At 52.0% G+C, this 16,542-nt stretch overlaps 1 protein-coding gene across 1 annotated transcript in view; it reads left to right on the forward strand.

Moving 5' to 3' along the window:
• The first annotated feature begins 17 nt into the window (after nt 1–17).
• The window catches only part of FAM222A (family with sequence similarity 222 member A), a 110,840-nt gene continuing 94,315 nt past the window's right edge, over nt 18–16,542 (forward strand). Inside the window, exon 1 of the mRNA XM_081123342.1 lies at nt 18–3,454. The gene's annotated coding sequence lies outside the window, so the exon portion shown is untranslated. The remainder of the gene's footprint in view (nt 3,455–16,542) is intronic.

The following is a 16,542-nucleotide window of genomic DNA, read 5'->3' on the forward strand; positions in this document are numbered from 1 at the left end:
TGTCCCTGTCCCTTCTCCAGCCACCTTCTCAGGGGACTCTTCAGGAGTTAAAGGAAGGAGGGCTCTGGTCACTTGGTTGGGTGTCTTGGGGATGGGGTGGGGTTTTCCCAGGTGGCCCTGGTGGCACAGAGTTGGACAGGACACTAGGCTCCGTCCACTAGCACAACTCCAGTCCGCTTTTCCAAAAAGGGGAAACTTAAGCTTCCTAGCTCCTAGAACCATGAGCACCCACGAATTCACTGACCTTTGTAAGTATTAGAAACAAAAAGCTGCTGTAGGTCCTGTAATATTCCTTTCTGAAATTAACTGTGGGTGGGGAAAACAGACTCAAGGGCTTATAGCACAGTGCCTGGCACCTACCTGGACAGATTTGAACTTTATATTACCAGTCAAGGTTCTTTCTGAAATGGCAGAATCCATCAAAACCCCGTGTACCTACCACATTGCCAACAGAAGTCCCAGGCCTGAGAGGCAGACTCTGCGCAGGAAGGTGGGGCTAGGGCAGGGGTTTCAGGATTTGATTAAAATGTCTCAGTGAGCTTCTGCCCTTGGCCACTAGGGGGCAGCTGGCGCGTTTCCCAGTGTCTTCACGGGGTGAGTGGGAGATGGTCTAAAGAGCAGAATCTGAGTTTCCCTTCCTCCACCCCACGCTGGGCCTCTCCGCGCTCTGCCAGGAACATAAGGGTGATAGGAAGGATACCTGCCCCAGCTTAACTTGTAAAAATGGTCCCAGCATCACTGATGAGTTCCATGCCTCTACCCTTTAAAACAATGCATAAAACAATAATATTAATACTGAATACTTACCATGTGCTGAGCACTGTTATCTACCCCAGCTTTGGACTGTAATTGCTAGTCTCAGCTCCATTTTACAGATCAGAAAACTGAAGCTCAGAGAGGTTGAGTAATTCACCCAAGGCCACACAGCTATTTAGCATCAGAGGCAGGATTCCAACTCAGGCGCTCTGACTCCAGCACCTGCCCTCAGCCCCTATGTGCTTCTGCCTGGACACAGGTTTGTTGCAATTTCTTGCTGCTTTCCACACTCAGGCTCATTATTTCCTCTGGCTTCTGATATACTTGGTTAGAGTAGGTTGTGGACCTGGGTGTAAGTTCCCCACATGATTTGAATGAGCAGTCAGGGTTGAACGATGCTTTCTGTGGGATGATCCTGGCTGACAGTGTTTCCAGCCTCCCTGGGGCTCCCATAGCCACCCATGGCAGGTGTACAATCCAGGGGAGGGGGTGTCCAGAGGCTCCGGCCCCCAGAACCTATCTGCTCACCAAGACCCTCCCTCTTCCTGACTCCCTGGGCATTGGGTGTCACTCCTGGAGCAGAAGCTAACCCCTTACCCTTGCCCCATAAAGCAGCCACCTGCATGCCTCAGCCAGCACAGCCTCTTACCCTAGCTACTGCCACCGACCACCATATGGGCCACCTGTCTTTGAAGTGCATTTGCAGACAATTTGCATTTGCAGCATCACCCCTTCTCTTCACCTGCCTTGGTGGCTCTTACTCCCAGCTACACATCAGAGCCACCCATGAATGCCTGGCCCACCCCCAGATATTCTGAATTAACTGATCTCAGCTGGACTCCTGGCTCTGAGGGGATTCTAACATGCAACCAGGACTGAGGACATTGAACTAGGTGACCTCCAAGGTCATTTCTGTATGTCATGGTGCTTGAGAGTTCACCTCTGCCTGGGCTCCCATTCAGCTCTGCCACCCACTATCCATGTGAGCTTGGGCAAGCCAGTTCCCCTCCAGGAGGCTGAAGTCTCTACTTCTAGAAGATGGAAATAATAATACCCATCATATATAGAGGTTTCGTGAAGATTGAGTGAGGGGATGCACGCAAAGCTCTTGGCACAGTGCCTGGCGCATAATTACTGAATAGTTGCTCATTTTTATAACTGTCCTGTGCTGAAAAACTAGGTGTCTCTGAGAGCCCAGAAATTTCAGAATGGTGCACAGAGCTTATTAGAAACACCCAGCCCAGTTTTTCTAAAGCCCCTGAGTTGAAATCCCTAGGGTCAGTATTCGAGAAACACAGCTAATGCCGACTAGCTTTCCAACCTCCCTCCCAGTTTCCTCTCCCAAGAGGCAGCCACATACCTCTGGTGCCCTCTTTGCCAGCTGGAGGACAGCAATTCCTCAAGTCAGCATTTGGAGCCACTCCCAGCCTCTGCAGCTGATTGTGGATTTAACACCCACCCTCACAGCCTGAAGCTCTCAGAAAATTTCCCTGGTCTGGCAGAGGTCTCATGTCAGGAGACAGGCAGCAAATATTGTGATTCATACCAAACAGGGTGGCTGCTGTAGTTAAACTGATGTTCTTTCTGTTGGTGAGGACTTTTTCTCTCCGAGAATGTCCCCCATGGACCGCTGACAGCCTGTTCAGTTTGGTGACTGGCTGCAGGTCAGCAGGCATAACCAAGGCCCAGCTCTTCCAGGCTTCCAGCTAATTTTGGACCAGCTCCATGGCTGTCTCTTAGCACCTTCTGTATACCAGGCCCAGTCATTGTCTTAGATGAGGAAACTGAAGCCCAGAGAGGTTAGCAACATGCCTGTTACATGTTTTCATGTGTAATGCCCACGCCATCATCACATTTCCCCTCAGTTGTCCCCAGAATGTCCAGAATCCTGTTCAGGACCCTGTATCTGGCTGTTTTGGCCCTAAATTATCTTTTAATCTAGCACAGCAGCCCTCCCCATAGACACACACACACATCTTTTCCTCTCCACTACCTGGCTTACTCAAGACACCTGGCCAGTCATCCTACAGACGTGCCATCTCTGCATTGGTCAGCCCCCTCCCTGTGGCTTTGCCAGCTCCTGAATTGCTAACATTCCTGAGCATCCACTTATGTGCCCCACATGGCACCGAGTGCCTTATCCCTGTGAATTCAGTCAGTTCAGTGGTGCAGGTAGGACAGAACCACGGCCTCTTATCAGAAACTCTGGGGTCCAGCTTTGGTTTGGAATTCAGAAGTTTGCAGTTTTAGGGATAGACACCCTATGTTCTATCCCTCATGGTATCTGGGGCAGCACCACCCCAGACTCTGCAATGAAAGGTATAAAGAGTAAAGATTGTACATAATATGCCAGCCTGCATTGCATTTGCTGCCAAATGCGTTTTGATGCTACGCTTCTACAGAGCATCTTGGATCTCGGGCCTGAATGGTTCTCCCATTTTGCAGAGAAGCAGACAGATGCTGCTTGGAGAAGTTCAGTGATTCATCCAAGGCCACAGAGCTAAGGGGGTGAATCCAAGGCTTGAACCCCAGCCATCAGGGTGGACACGACCTCCCATGCTGCAGGGACTGACCAGGGCCTGTCTTTGCCCATTGGGATGGGAAGGCTCTGCACCGGCCACTTGGGGCTGGACACTGCCCTACACAGTGCAGGCTGAAGGCAAGGGGCGCTGGGCACCGAGTACACTGGCTCAAACTGGTGAGTCAAACCCGAATCGTTGTCTTGTTTATTTTTCCAACTATACTGCTTGTAATGTGACAGGACTGTAGGGAAATGACCCAGTAGTGGCCCCACACCTCCAGCTACTGGACCCTATTGGGAATCACCTTTCTGAAAACAGGCAGGACTGGGGGGCCACAGCTCCAGGGAGAGAAAAGGGCTCTCCCTCTCCTCTTGGGCCACCCCCACTCCCTCCAAGCAGCCAGAGGGGTGGTGAGGCCCTAGTGCATCACTTTTCACCATATTCATGGGCCAACAGAGGGGCAGCCACCTAATTCCACACACATACAGGAGAGGTGATGGAATCCGGCCTCCATCACAGGCTGCTCTGCCAACCGCCTTCTCCCCCCCCACCCCCACCCCGCCCCGCTCAGGAGATTAGCTGGGTCTGTTCTCACACTGTGTTTAAATCTGATAAGGAAAACATCCATTTGCATAATGTAGTGTCTGAAGCCAAGGTATCCCCCTGAATACTGACAGGCACAGGGGTTTTGCTGGGATGCACTTGGCCTCCAGGGGCCTTCTGGGTGTCCCCCTACCCAGAGAGAAAGGAGTTGCTGTCCTCCCCAAGACTGCCAAGGCCTGCAAGCAGATCCTGGTTCCTCAGCTCATGGTCACTATCCATTCAGCAAATATAAAGTGTGCAACAACTACATGCCAGGAACTGGGCTGGGCCCTGAGGAAGTGAGGTGACTGATAGGGCTGTTCTTACCCTTATGGGCTCACTGGCCTGTGCTCTGGGTACTTTCACATCCCTTCTCTCTACCCGCACCCACGGCAAGCCCATGAGGAAAGTGTGGCAAGCCCCATTTGACAGGTAGGAAACTGAAGCCCAGAGGGTAGTCCCTGCTCCAGGCCACACGATCAGCAGGCACAGAAGCTAGGCCAAGATGGGTCTCTCGACTCCAATTACAGGGCTGATTCTGTGGCACCCCAGCTATGAGGAGAAAGCCAAAAGGCAGCTTACTGTGTGACCTTAGGCAGGTCTCTTGCCCTCTCTGGGCTTTGGTTTCCCTATCCATAGAAATAATGGTGTCCGTTTACTGTGTCAGAAGCTTTGCCCTTGTGCACTCATTTCGTCTTCCCAGTGATCACTATCTTGTGAATTCTGGGGTCCCAGCTGGGATTGGAACCCAGCAGCATCTGACTCCAAAGCCTGGGCTCACTCCCCTCTCCTTAGCAGGCAAGGCTGGGTTTTACTGACACATCTGTCTGGCCCAGGAGGGAGGAGACTAGGGCAGGATTCAGGGTCACAAGGCAGATTTGGCTGAGCTGCCTTAGACACTGGTCCCCAAGTGCATGGTGCCAGCCAGTGATTATCATGGGTCTGGGAGTTGGGTGATATGACCCTGGAGGAAGAAGCTTCCCTGGAACTGAGCACCTGCCTCCTGTTGCCAAAATGGCCACGCCCACTCCGCACCCCACTTGACTTTCACAGGGTAGGGGAGTTCTGTGTCACTGCTGGGCTGAGAGTGGTAAGGAGCTTATATGATGGCTCTCTCGCAGGCCCACATCAGCACCTGTCAGCGCATGTGTTGTCCTTGCAGGCATCAGAGTGCTCTTACCCCCAGTTCCCATGTCCTGCCATCAGCCACAGAGAGCCTAGTCTACCGTTTAAGAAGAGATGTCCTTCCATCAAAAGCATTGTGTACTCTAGCTGGTTTGGCTCAGTGGATAGAGCATCAGACTAAAGGGCCCCAGGTTTGATTCTGGCCAAGGGCATGTACCTCGGTTGCAGGCTCAATCCCCAGCTCTGGTCAGGGTGCAGGAGGCAACCAATTGATGTGTCTCTCTCACATTGATGTTTCCCTCTCCCTCTCTCTCCCACTGTCTCTGAAAAGCAATGGAAAAAATATCCTCCAGTGAGGATTAAAATAATAATAATAATAAAATTTTAAAAAGAGCATTCCCTGATAGTGCAACAAGGACCTACACTCTGCAGATGGGGAAACTGAGGCACAGAGAAGGGATGCAACCTGACTGTGGTCACACAACGTGTTTGTGGCAGAGCAGGGGTTCAGACTCAGTGCTTGTGACCAGCTGAGGGGGCTGCATGGATCGGGGCAATCCAAGGCCAGGAGAGGAGGCAGGAGGGCCGCTGACCTGCCAAATCCTCACCCTGGAGATGCCAGTACTTCTGCCGATGACCTTAGGGAGCTTCCACTAGAGTTTCCTGTTGGGGGGGTGATGGCACAGAGATACAGGAGCCTTAATGGCTTCGATGGGGAGCGGGGAAGGGAGGTGTGGCAGGGCCAATCAGGCTGGGAGCAAGGGGGCAGCGCCACCCCTCCCCTTAAGGCTATGGCCAGTTGTTGCCCTGTGGAGTAGTAGACCCACTATTTTCCAACCTTTCTATCTGGTTTAAAAGAGAATTCAAAAATCGGGATATTTTGGTAAAATACTAAGGTTTTTTAAATACTGTCAATGAATAAAGAAAAATCTATTAAAAAGGGGGGAAAAATGGCCAAATCAAGCTCTTCTGCAGACAGAAAACCACCCAGGGTTGAGACCTCTTTCAGAGACTGTCTCCCCCGGCTCTGGAGAGTGAACCTGGGAGTGGGGGCACCACCTGTGGGAGGGCACCCCGCCCCCAGGTAGAATCTGATTACCCCCAGGCGCCCCTTGAAATGGCAGGCGGGCGGGTGGCGGGGGCGGGGGTGGCGCCAGAGGTTGGGTTGAGAGCTCTTCCCTGTGAGGCACAGATGGCTTTTTTTTATCAGTGTCAGCATTGGCTTCTTTCTGCTCTGATGAATAGATTCTAAAGAGGCAGTGACATTATTCGAGATAACAGAGAACAGAAAAAGGGTCAGCAATGGAGAGAAAATGGCAGAGCCAGCAGATAAAGGGGAGGCCGAAGGGGGTGGAGTATCCTGGCTCGAGTGCCCCCCAAGCCCGGCTCCCTGTGGCGGGGGCTGGAGTGCCCCCTGGACCAGGGCAGGGAGGGCCTGACAGCTGCCCCGCAGCACCTGCTGGCTCCAGCATCCCGCCTCCTTGGCCAAGCCGCCCATTCCGCCTTTTCAATTCGATTCAATTAGGCCTCCCCGCTCGGAAGCTTGTCTCCTCTGATATCCAGTTTAACTGACAGGGGATTAGAGCTGTTTGTATTACACACACACACACTCTCAGGCTGCTAAACCGCCAGCAGGGCCTGGGACCCACATTATTTATGGAGCCCGCAGTACTGTCCCTCTTGACCTGCTTCCTTTGGGTGGTACTTGGGGGTCCTGCTGTCTGCTGCACCCATGCACACCTCCCAGCCCCACTTCCAGCCTGGACAGTGGAGCAAAAAAAGAACCCAGACAGCACTGTTTGAATCCCAGGTCTGCCGCTTGCTGGCTGTGTGGCCTCAGGCAAGTGACTTCACCTCTCTGAGCCTCAGTTTTTTCATCTGGAACATGGAGACAACCAACCTGTAAGGTGATTGTGGGGATTAAGTGAGGCAATGGGTGCAGGGCATTTAGCACGGTGCCTGGGTACGCACCTTTTTCAGTTGTCTCCTGCCGGGGTGGGGCCTCTTGCCTGACTCCCTCATTGGCATGAAAGCCCTTGTATCAATTCCTAGGGCTGCTGGAACTCAGTACCACACACCGGGAGGCTGAGAGCAACAGAAGTGTGTTCTTTCGCAGTTCTGGGGGCTGGAAGTCTGAAACCAGGATGCCAGCAGGGCCTTATTCCTTCTAAGACTCTGGGTAGAATCCTTCCTGGCCCCTTCCAGCTGCCGGTGGTGGCCGGCAGTCCTTGGTGCTCCTTGATTCACAGCTTCCTCCCTCTGATCTCCACCTCTGTCATCACATGGCCATCTTTCTCCCTGTGTGTCTCTGTCTTCATGTGGCATTTCCTGTTCTTATAAGGACACTAGTCACGTTGGATCAGGGCCCACCCTAATGACCTTGTCGTAATTTGATGACATCTACAAAGACCTTATTTCCAAATAAGGTCCCATTCACAGGTACCAGGGGTTAGGACTTCGACGTGTCTATTGTGGGGACACAACTGAAGTCATGACACTCAGGGGCACAAGTTTTCCTGGTTTGTTTCTGCATCTGCGATCCCAGCACAGAGCCTGGCATATGTCAGTGCTCAGACGGGAGCTGTGGGATGAACAAATGAGTGGAAAGAGCCTTGGTGTCCAGCCTCTCCTCCATAGCTGACCCCGGCTCCTCTGACAACCGCAGCAACCCCAGCCCAAATGGTGTCTGGGCAAGGCAGGTCTCTGGGGCCGTCTCTCCCGCGGGTTCATCTCCGAAAGAAGTGGTGTTGACATCAGCAGATGTCTGTCACTTTCCTTCCCCAGCAAAATCTCAACTGTCAGAGTAAGTGAAATAGTCATTGCCTATCCTTGCGTTTGAGATTTTATTGACAGTTTCATTGTCACCCAAAAAAACCTCCTTTCCTCCGTTGGCATTTTCATCAGGCGAGTCTGGGGGCAGGAAGAGGGTGCAGGGCTGGCTCCTGAAAACAGGTTTTGGCAGGTGGTGGGCACTGGTTCCGCTGGCCTGGGATCAGCAGGGGCGTAGACCCTGTGGTGAGCTCCACCATTCCTTGGCTCCAGCCCTGCTCAGCACTCCCTCCAGGGGGCAAGAGGGAAATGAGAGACAGGAACGGGTGGTGGCCAAATGTGGCAGCCCAGACCCCACCCTGGATCCTCAGGCCCTTCTCCCATCCTCCCGGTGTGCATCAGGGTGCCTGAGTGAGAGCATGGGCTGTGGAATCGAACCACCTGGGTGCAGTTCTCAGTTCAGCAATATGCTCCTTAGAGCAAGTACTTCGCCCTGCAGAGCCTCAATGACCCCATCTGTCAAATTGGATGGGAACAGGTAGCTTCCGTTGGTCAAGACTTCATCCAGGCTGAGCACCCATTATCCTGTTCAGCCTTCATCCGATCCTAGAGATCTGGGTGCCGTCAGGATCCTCACATTAATGATGTGGAGACCGAGGCTCAGAGAGGTGAGGCAGCCTGGCCAAGGCCACCACTGCCAGGAAGTGGCAGGAGTGGTTTGAACCAAGGCTTAATACTCCAAGCCTGGCTGTGAACCTACCTCGTAAGATTTGTGGGAGAGCACAGGTGACAAAGCATCACACAGCCTAGCACATAGGGATAAGCTGTCTGCTGCTATTAGTATTGCTGTTGTTGTTATTGTTGTGAAACTGAGCCCCTTGGCAGCCCCTTTCCCCACATCCTGAGAACTCTTTGGACATCACAGGGAGCCTCCGAGGGCATAGAGTGGGCTCAGGGCTGCACGAGCTGAGGACCTGCTCAGGGATCCTATCCTGCTCCATGCCACAGCTTCCTTGGCACACCCTTTCCCTGGCCCCAGCAGGGCTGCGGGTGGGGCGCTCAGTAACCACATAGGCAAGGTCATCTGGTTACAGTGTCAGACAGAGGCTTCGCTGACCTGCTTCAGCATGTCTAAGCCTCACTAATGGGAAGTGAGGCCCCCAGAGCCACCCCTGCTCAGAGAGCTGCCCAGTCAGGCCAGTGAGTCCAGTAGTTAAGACCAGGGGTTCTGCAGTCAAGGAGATCAGAGTTTGAGTTTTGCTATGACCAGTTGGCTGGTGAAGAGTCGTCAAATCTCACTGAGTCTCAGTTTTGTCCTCTGTACAGTGAGACAATAAAAGACTCCCTTCTGAGGGTCAAGGGGCTAAACGATAGTGTGTGGAAAGCAGGATCTAACAAACAGAGGAAAAAGACAATTTTAGCACATAAAAGCTCCTTAAAAACCTCAGACTCTAAACCCCTCCAGGTGCACAGGAGGAAACTGAGGCCCAAAGTGGGGAAGGTTTTCCTCTTAGCCACCCTGCCATGCTGGGGCTCACTCCCCAGCCCCTGGCCCAGCGCTCCAGCTGCCCCCCCCCCCCCGCCTGCCTTGTCCAATGCGCTCCCCTCTATCCTGTGCCTGCCCTGTCCCTGTGTCTCTGGCCCCTGTGGCTTTGAGAGCCCGAGCCCCAGGCCCACAGCAAGGAATGCCATTCTCCCTCTCGCTGGCACACTGAAGGTTTTGAAAGTTAAAGTATTACCGTCGGCTTTGTTGTTGCCTAACTACGACAGACAAATTGAGAACCAGTTGTCAAAATGTCAGTGCACAACAAATCAACATGCAAAACGAGTCACAGTGCTCTGTGGTGTATAATTAAACAAAAAATCCCTTTTAGAAATTTCAGCGAGCGTTGGTTCCACTTTATATTTGTCTGTGTGATTAATAAAGGCAGCTAATTTTCAGACTTTAAAAACAGCTAGAAAATAGCTCCTAATTACATATTAGGTTCCTAGCGGCCCCCGCTGAGCTCCGCTGGCATTGGTGGGCCGAAGAATTTGGCAGAGCCTTAATTGCATTCTGAGCATCATCTAATTTTAGTTAAATGTAATGTAATCAGCAGCAGATGTCTGAAATAAAATATGAATTATGAATATGATGAAATTTCATTCTTGAATAAAAAAGTAATTTGCTATTTAGTTCATTAAAGTCTTGGAGGTTTATTAGGAGCAGGTCTATATAGCCTGGCGAGGTGATATATTACATGATATCTGGGAGAAAGGGAGAAACCCCAAAGGCATGGAAACTTTATCCAGGAGGGTCCAGTTTTGATTAATAACTGGTGGGGCCTGGCGGAAGGCCCTGGGGGCCCTGAGTCCACCCCAGCCAATGACTCCCTTAGGCCCTTTGAGGTGGGCCCAGGGTTTGAGGTGAGGGGCTTGGACAGGGGAGCCATGGATACGTCTGGGGCCTGTGGCGTTCTAGCATTCCACTCCCATCTCCTTCTCACCATGTGCTCATGTCCCTGGCTTCTGAGATGGGCAAGTGAAGGACGGCTCGTTCCTTGTGGCAGAGCTCCACACTGGGCAGTATGCCCAGTAGGCTTGGTGACACCACCTGAGGCAGAGACTGCATCCAGGGTCTGAGCGGGGATTCCGTCTCAGTCTCTCACTGTGCAACTTTAATTCAGTGCCTCAGTTTGCCTTTCTATAAAATGGGAATAACAGCAGCACCTATCAGACACACCAAGCAGTACCCAGAATGTGGCAAAGCCCTCATTCAGTGTTGGCTGTTGTTGTCGGAGTTGTTACTATTAGTCATAGAAGTCATAGTCAGTCAGTGTTTAAATGCCTTCTTTTGTATTGTTTTTAAAAGCAGCCAATGATGCAGAGATTATAAACTCTATTTTGTTTTTCATCTGAGGCTCAGAGAAGTTAAGCAACTCATCCAAGGTTGCACAGCTAGTAATTGCCAGAGGAGGGATTTTAACCTGGGTCCAGTGTTTCTCCCTGTAACCCAGAGCTGTACAAGAACTGGCCTGGTGGGAATCCTGGACCTAGGACACTGGAAGCCAGGGGCTGGGCAGGTGAGAGGAGGAAGCAGGGCTCATCTGCCCTGATTCCAGGAAGAGGGGGGCGAGTAAGGGGCGGGAGGCTGGGTGGAGGCTCTGTCAGAAGCCACTCTGGGCAGGTGGGGGGACAGAGTCTGCCTCTCCATCCCCACTTCACACCAACCAATAATTTCCTGCAATTATCTGGAAAAGATTAATTAGCAAAGTGCACCATATTGACTTGAGGCTGCCCTGGCGATCGATAAACTTGGGAGTCTCGCAGGTGCCTGCAGAGAGGGCCAGAACTTGAAAGTGGGGGAGGAAGCCCAGCTTTGGCTTGCCTGAGCCTCATTCCTTAGCCCTATGGAAGGCTGGCCAGCTTCCTGAGTTGGGGCCAGCTGTGTGTGATATCTTGGCGTTGAGCAAGTCCCTTTGCCTCTCTGAACCTCAGTTTCCCCACTTGTAAAATGGGGGCTGGGCTGCCCTGGGCCAGGGATCTTCCTTCTGCTTCCATAAGTTCTGGGAGGAGAGCAGCCTCTCCGGGGGGGGGGGTGCGGGCCAGTGGGGCCGCCTCTGTGGAGGGCTTGACTTCACTTTGCTGACATAGCAGCCCGCTGAGGGCCGAGGAAGCATAAAGGATTCGCCCCGGCTGCCTTTCAAGGGCAAAGACAAACATCTGGTCTTTCTAAAGTATCATCAGCATACAGCCCCAAAGAGCTTTCCGCTGGCTCTGGTCTTGGTCGGGGCAAGAGTTGAGTGTGCACAGCGTGGGAGTTAAGATGACGGGGCTGGGGGTCAGGCGAACAAAGGTTCAAATTCCGACACCCCCTCTTCCCCTCTAGGCGCCCCGGCTGGTCTCCTGACCTCTCTGAGCCTCAGCGCTCTCCTCTGGAAATTGTACACCCCACTGAGCAGTCTGGAGTTTCCAGTGGGCCTGTGGCCCAGCCCAGTGCCAGGCACAGGGCAGGGATGGGGGATGGAAGCCGCTGTCACAATGAGCTCCTAGATTCCCACTCCACCCGCATCCGTCAGCATCCTGCAGGACTCAGCATTCCACTGGAAGGGTACCAGTGGAGTGAGTTCGGTCAAGGGAGTTATAGAGAGGGGTAAGGCAACCAGGGACATTGAGACCCAGCAGGGTCCCCTAGACTGGAAGAGGCAGAAGTGGAGCTAGGAGAGCCCAGTAATAAATAAGGGAGTCTCAGAAGGAGCACCTCCAGGCGGGAGCCATGGACTTCAAGGGACACTGGCTACTGCCGGGAATGCAGTGCTGAGGCAGGCAGAGGCGGCCCAATCTGTCCCTCTCCTGCTCCAGCCTCCCATCGCATGATCCCTTTGGAAGCCAGATGCTGGGGCAGCCTGAGGAGGTCAGCTTCCCAGGGCACAGAGTTGGGCTGGCAAGCAAGGACTGGACAGGTGGTAGTAAAAGGGACACACCCACCACAGCCCCTCTTCCCAGGACTTTGGATAAGTGTGGGAGAAGGGGGGGGGGCTTCTGGGTGGGAGTAGGGAAAAGGGAGTCTTGAGCAGGTATGGGCTTCTTCCCTCTCTCCATGGGGCCTCACTCTGCCCCAAAGAATCTCATTTTGCACTTACTGCCCCAGAAACAGTGCTCCTTGGGAGTTGCAGAGGATGGCCAGACAGGCCTGGATTCTCCAGTTCCCAACTTGCTTCTGTCCTGGACTTAGTGGCTTCACCTCTGAGATTAAACAAGGCCACCTCAGCAAAGCCCCTAGCGCAGCGCTTGACACATATAGTGGGTGCTCCATAAAGCACTTGCTTCCTCTCCTCTCCACCCTCTTTCTAATAAGCCACCCATGGCTTCCCCCATTCATCTACTAGTGATTGGGCTCCTGCCATGTGCCCAGGCTGCGCCAGGCCCCGACCCAAGCTGCAGCGAAACTGAGAATCATTTGTCCTACAACAGAAACTGACAGTCTCCTCCGAGCCAGGCTCTGGGGACACAGCGATGACAAGACAGCACTGGACTCTGCTCTTGTGAGGTCCACGGTGTCTCAGTGAGGCAGACTCGAAGCTAGAGTTTCCAGAGGTTCGGGTGGCAAGGGGTGACCCAGAAGGCTGCAGGGTGAAAAAGAGCCCCCTCCTATATTCTCAGCCCAGAACCTAGGGAGCTGTCCCCATAACAGGGAGCCAGGAGGTGGGTCCAAGCAGCCCTAAGTCCTGGACATGGGGGAGCCAGGAAGGTTAGATGGCTCGGGTGCCTCCCCATCCACTCACCTCCTGAGCTCCCCCCCAACTGCCTCACCTCCTGCCAGGCCCCGAGGCCACCTGCCTGTCACCCCCTGGCCACTCCCCTGGCTCAGGTCAGCTGCCTGTCCCTGCTCTATTCATCAAGGGCATGACAGCTAAAATTCATTTGAAGATGAAGAAAGTGCCCGCTAATCCGTTCTGTAAGACATTGATAGACTAGCAGCTCAGGGAGAATTGCACAGCAGTAATGAAATTAGGCTAAAACTGCTGGCGGATTGCAGATAATTGCCCTTGTCTGTCACTAGGAATAACATCTCCCAAATCCAACACAAGGATTGTTCAACTTGCAGGAATTTCTTTTCTTTTTTTTAAAGAGAGGCAAAGCCAATCCGGGGCTTGGAATCTTTGTCTGAGCAGTGGCCTGGGGGGGGGGGGGGGCGGAGCAGAGAGCAGGTATCACCACAGTGACTGCTTCCCTGCCTCTGGAGGTTCCCCAGGAACCACAGCCACAGCCAGGGGGACAAGGGGGCAGGAGGTGGGGCATTCCTCCCATGGGCCTCCCAGGGCATTCCTCCCATCGGCCTTTGTGGGTCTTGCCCTGAGCCTTGATTTCTCCTCGATGCCCTTCCCTCCACCAGCATGTTCCAGCCAGCAGGGCCCTGGATGGAAAACCGGGAGCAGGGAAATTTTAGGGAACTGGGGCTGCAGCAATGATTCTCTGTATTTTTGGGGGGCAGATTCTGGTTGGAAGAAGGATCATAGGACTAGGTTAAAGCTACATTTGCATTATGTTGAGACCACATCAACCCTTCATATAAGAGACTTTGAGACAGGTAAGATCCCCCTAAGCCACTGTTTGGTGCCACATGGGAGTCTAGATTCCTAGAAAGGAGAGTTCTGAGAAGGGACAGTGTATGGACTCATGGGTTTCCCAGGCTGTTGGCCTGACCGACACATAGCTAGCCTTCAATTAACACTGATGTCATAGAGCGTTCAGTGTCAGCAACAGCAGGTTTGAATGTCAGCATAAAGGGTCTTTTCACGTGTTAGCGTTACAGACTGAAGTCAATATCATTGGATGATGTCAGAGAACATTTGAATGTCAACATCATGCTGCCTTCAAATGCAGTGGACTGGAAAGCTGGAATGTTCCTCTCGTAGGAAGTTGGAGTGTCAGCATCACAGACTGTTAGCTTGTCAGCATCACTGACTCGTAGAATGAGAGCTGTAAGGAGTCTTAGGGATTAGTCCAGACTCTTCAATTGATGGATGAGAAAACTGATGCCCAGACAGGTTAAGTGATTTGCCAAAGGTAACACAGCAAGAAGGACCCTGACTGTGAGTTTCATCAAGGTCACAATTTATCTAGATCAGTCGTTAGAGAACTTGTAACCCCTTTCTCTTCTGCAGGCCCCACTTGTCCCAGTTCCCTGGGGGTGCTGGTTCCTGGTGCTCAGCTCTTGGGGTTAGGCCCATGTTCGGGGATTCATAGCAGAATCTCCCAGAATCCTCTGGCCTGCTAACCATTTCACCGGTCAGCCCCAGCCATTGGCCAAATCACACTTTCTATCTCAATCCTTTGGATCAACATGGCTCTGTTGAGGGTTTATTTATGTCTGAGGCAGGGTGCTGGGAATGAAGTGAGCCTGGAAGAGGGGTACTTAGTGGACAGGAGGTTCAGAGGAAGGAGATGGGATCCCTGCTGAGAGCTTATGTTCAGGAAGGTTTCAGGAAGAAGTTGACTTTGAGCAGGGTTTTGAAGGAGCCAAAAGGTTTTCATCGTATCCTTAGGTAAAGTCGGGATTAGGGGAGGAGCTGAGCCTGGGGATGGGACAGCTGTCCCAGATGGGAAGGAGGCTTCAGATGATGGGGGTAGGAATGGTGGTACCTGATGATGTAGAGCAGTTTATTAAGGTCCTTTCACCCATCAGAATTCATCTGAGTCCTCCAACACCCCTGGCGGCCCTGGGACAATCACCCTGGGTTGGTGGCTCTCAAACTGCGGTCCATAGACCTCTGAGGGTCCCCAGGACCCTTTCAGGCTGAATGTGAGATTAAAACCATTTTCTTTTTTTTTCTTTTTAAAATATATCTTTATTGATTTCAGAAAGAGGAAAGGAGAGGGATAGAGAGAGAGAGAAACATCAATGATGTGAGAGTCATTGATTGGCTCCCTCCTGCATGCCCATGACTGGGGATCGAGCCCGCAGCCCCGGCATGTGTCCTGACCGGGAATCGAACCCTCATCGCCTGGATCCTAGGTCGACGCTCAACCGCAGAGCCACGCCCGGCTGGGCTAAAACCATTTTCGCAATAACACTAAGACATTGTTTGCCTTCTTCACAGTGACACTGATGGTGTGAAGGTCTTGGGTAGATAAAGCTGCTGGCCTCATAGCATGAATCACAGCAGTGGCTCTGAAACTGTCACAGAGACGGTAGCATTCTTTACCTTCAACACTCTCTCAGTCAAAAGTTTAAAAGCCAGTCCTAGCCAGTTTGGCTCAGTGGTTAGAGGGTTGGCCTGAGGACTGAAGGGTCCTGTGTTGGATTCTGGCCAAGGGCACGTCCTTCCATGGCAGGCTCAATCCACCTGCAGAAGGCAACCAATCGATGTGTCTCTCTCACATTGATGTTTCTCTCTCTCTCTCTCTCTCCCCCCCCACCCCCCATTCTCTCTGAAAAGCAATGGAAAAAATATCCTCGGGTGAGGGTTAAAAAAAAAAAAAATTTGACTTTCCAGCAAAAATTAAGATTTTGGAGAACTCGAATCTGCCACTGTGGGTTTGACAGCTTCCTACTTAAAGACTTTCCTGAAGAGATTGGCAGTAGTATTAGTGAATGTGACTTTTTTTTTTTTATGTTGTATAATGAAATATGTTAATATTTGGAAGAGCTGCATAACTCAGGAAACCAGTATTTTCCCAGTGACCAATGCGTAATATTACAAAATGAGTGTAGGATCCAATCAAAGTGCAAAATAGACTGATGGTTTTTTAAAAATCCTCACCCGAGGACATGCTTAGAGAGAAGAAGGGGGAGGGAGAGAGAGAGAGAAGCATTGATCGGTTGCCTTCCATACAGGCCCTGACCAGGACTGAACCCACAACCCAGGGATGTGCCCTGACCCGGAACGGAACAGCGGCGACCTTTCGGTGCACAGGACCACAGTCAACCAGCTGAGCCACCCCAGCTGGGCTAGACTGATGGGTTTTAAATGAACAGAGTATGAAAGCTAATTAACATGGTTTCAGGCACTATATTGTAGCTGTTAGCAAACTACCACATGTGGAGTTTGAGTTTGTATCAAAGAAGAAATCTATAGTGATCTGAGAAGGCGATTAGAATCTTCTTCCCTCTTCTAGGTATGTATTTGTGTGAGGCCATATGTTCTTCACCTATTTAAACCAAAACATGTCGAAACAGATTGAATGCAGGAGCAGACGTGAGAATCCAGCTGTCTTCTCTTAAGCCAGACATTAAAGAGATTTGCAAAAACGGAAAACAAAAAATGAACTCCCATTTTACAGATGCAGAAACTGAGGCTCAGAG

Source organism: Miniopterus schreibersii, assembly GCF_964146895.1.
Source record: "Miniopterus schreibersii genome assembly, chromosome: 20".
Classification (NCBI taxonomy): domain Eukaryota; kingdom Metazoa; phylum Chordata; class Mammalia; order Chiroptera; family Miniopteridae; genus Miniopterus; species Miniopterus schreibersii.